At 34.8% G+C, this 2,991-nt stretch overlaps 1 non-coding gene across 1 annotated transcript; it reads right to left on the reverse strand.

Annotated features, from left to right (window-relative positions):
* Window positions 1-1,652: 1,652 nt before the first annotated feature.
* Window positions 1,653-1,760, reverse strand: LOC130971075 (small nucleolar RNA R71). Its single transcript, XR_009082309.1, has one exon. It is a non-coding gene; the product is annotated as a small nucleolar RNA R71 (small nucleolar RNA).
* Window positions 1,761-2,991: the final 1,231 nt, after the last annotated feature.

Here is a 2,991-nt window from a genome sequence, read left to right on the forward strand (position 1 = left end):
TCTTGCATGTTTTTCTTTTCTTGAAAATTTTTCAAAAATAAGTCTTGATGTTCATCTTGATCTTCAAAGTGTTCTTGGTGTTTATCTTGACATTCATAGTGTTCTTGCATTCATTAAGTGTTTTGATCCAAAATTTTCATGTTTTGAGTCATTTTTGTTATTTTTCTCTCTCCTCATTAAAAATTTAAAAATTAAAAAAATATCTTTTCCTTATTTTGCTCATAATTTTCGAAAATTTGAGTTGACTTAGTCAAAAATTTTTAAAACTTAGCTATTTCTTATAAGTCAAGTCAAATTTTCAATTTTAAAAATCCTATCTTTTCAAAACTTTTCCAAAAATAAAATCTTTTTCATTTTCCTTTTATGATTTTCGAAAATTTTAAATTATTTTTCAAAATCTTTTTATTATCTTTATTTCATGATTTTCAAAAACCTTACTAGCAATTAATGTGATTGATTCAAGAGTTTGAAGTTTGTTACTTTCTTGTTAAGAAAGGTTCAATCTTTAAATTCTAGAATCAGATCTTTTAGTTTCTTGTTAGTCAAGTAATCAATTTTAATTTTAAAAATCAAATCTTTTCTAAAATATCTTTTTCAATCATATCTTTTCAAAATATCTTTTTCAAATCATATCTTTTTCAAAATTGATTTCAAAAATCTTTTCCAACTTCTTATCTTTTCAAAATTGATTTTCAAATCTTTTTCAACTAACTAACTGACTTTTTGTTTGTTTCACTATTTCTTATCTTTTTCAAAACCACCTAACTACTTTTCTCTCTCTAATTTTCGAAAATTCCCTCCTCTTTTTCAAAATTCTTTTAATTAACTAATTGTTTCAAATTTTAATTTTAATTTTAATTCTTTTCTTAATTTTCGAAAATCACTAACCTTTTTTTTTCAAAATTAATTTTTGAAATTCTCTCTCTCTCATCTCTTTCTATTTATTTATTCATTTACTAACAATTCTCTTCATCTAAAAATTCGAACCCCTTCTTCCTCTCTGAGTTCGAATTTTCCTCTTTCCCTTCTTCTATTCTTTTCTTCTTCTACTAACATAAAGGAATCTCTCTACTGTGGTAAAGAGGATCCCTATTATTATTTTCTGTTCCCTTCTTTTTTATATGAGCAGGAGCAAGGACAAGAATATTCTTGTTGAAGCAGATCCTGAACCTGAAAGGACTCTGAAGAGGAAACTAAGAGAAGCTAAATTACAACAATCCAGAGACAACCTTACAGAAATTTTTGAAAAGGAATAGGAGATGGCAGCCGAAAATAATAATGCAAGGAGGATGCTTGGTGATTATACTAGACCTACTTCCAAGTTTGATGAAAGAAGCATCTCAATCCCTGCCATTGGAGCGAACAATTTTGAGCTGAAACCTCAACTAGTTGCTCTAATGCAACAAAACTGCAAGTTTCATGGACTTCCATCAGAAGATCTCTACCAGTTTTTAACTGAGTTCTTACAGATCTGTGTGACTGTTAAGACTAATGGAGTAGATCCAGAAGTCTACAGGCTCATGCTTTTCCCGTTTGCTGTAAGAGAGAGAGCTAGAACATGGTTGAACTCACAACCTAAAAATAGCCTGGACTCTTGGGATAAGCTGGTCACGGCCTTCTTGGCTAAGTTCTTTCCTCCTCAAAAGCTGAGCAAGCTTAGAGTGGATGTTTAAACCTTCAAACAAAAAGATGGTGAATCCCTCTATGAAGCTTGGGAAAGATACAAGCAGATGACCAAATGATGTCCTTTTGACATGCTTTCAGAGTGGACCATTTTGGATATATTCTATTATGGTCTATCTGAGTTCTTTAAGATGTCACTGGACCATTCTGCAGGTGGATCCATTCACCTAAAGAAAATGCCTGCAGAAGCTCAAGAACTCATTGACATGGTTGCAAATAACCAATTCATGTACACTTCTGAGAGGAATTCTGTGAGTAATGGGACACCTCAGAGGAAGGGAGTTCTTGAAATTGATGCTCTGAATGCCATATTGGCTCAGAACAAAGTGTTGACTCAGCAAGTCAACAAAATTTCTCAAAGTTTGAATGGATGGCAAAATGCATCCAACAGTACTAAAGAAGCATCTTCTGAAGAAGAAGCTTATGATCCTGAGAACCCTGCAATGGCAGAGGTGAATTACATGGGTGAATCCTATGGGAACACCTATAATTCTTCATGGAGAAATCATCCAAACTTCTCATGGAAGGATCAATAAAAGCCCCAACAAGGCTTTAATAATGGTGGAAGAAACAGGCTTAGCAATAGCAAGCCTTTTCCATCATCTTCTCAGCAACAGACAGAGAACTTTGAACAGAGTCCCTCTAGCTTAGCAAACATAGTCTCTGATCTGTCTAAGGCCACTTTAAGTTTCATGAGTAAAACAAGATCCTCCATCAGAAATTTGGAGGTACAAGTGGGCCAGCTGAGTAAGAAAGTCACTGAAACTCCTCCTAGTACTCTCCCAAGCAATACAGAAGAGAATCCAAAAAAAGAGTGCAAGGCCATTGATATAATCAACATGGCCGAACCTAGAGAGGAAGGGGAGTACGTGAATCCCTTTGAGGAAGACCTCATGGGACGTCTCCCAGACAAGAAGGAGTTCCCTATTGAGGACCTAAAGGAATCTGAGGCTCATGTAGAGACCATAGAGATTCCATTAAACCTCCTTTTGCCATTCATGAGCTCTGAAAACTATTCTTCCTCTGAAGAGGATGAAGATGTAACTGGAGAGCAAGTTGCTCAATATCTAGGAGCTATCATGAAGCTGAATGCCAAGTTGTTTGGTAATGAGACCTGGGAAGATGCACCTCCCTTGCTCATTAGTGAACTTGATACATGGGTTCAACAAACTTTACCTCAAAAGAAACAAGATCCTGCTAAATTCTTAATACCATGTACCATGGGCACCATGACCTTTGAGAAGGCTCTGTGTGACCTGGGATCAGGTATAAATCTTATGCCACTCTCTGTAATGGAGAAACTGGGAA

This window comes from Arachis stenosperma, chromosome 3 (assembly GCF_014773155.1).
Source record: "Arachis stenosperma cultivar V10309 chromosome 3, arast.V10309.gnm1.PFL2, whole genome shotgun sequence".
NCBI classification, from domain to species: domain Eukaryota; kingdom Viridiplantae; phylum Streptophyta; class Magnoliopsida; order Fabales; family Fabaceae; genus Arachis; species Arachis stenosperma.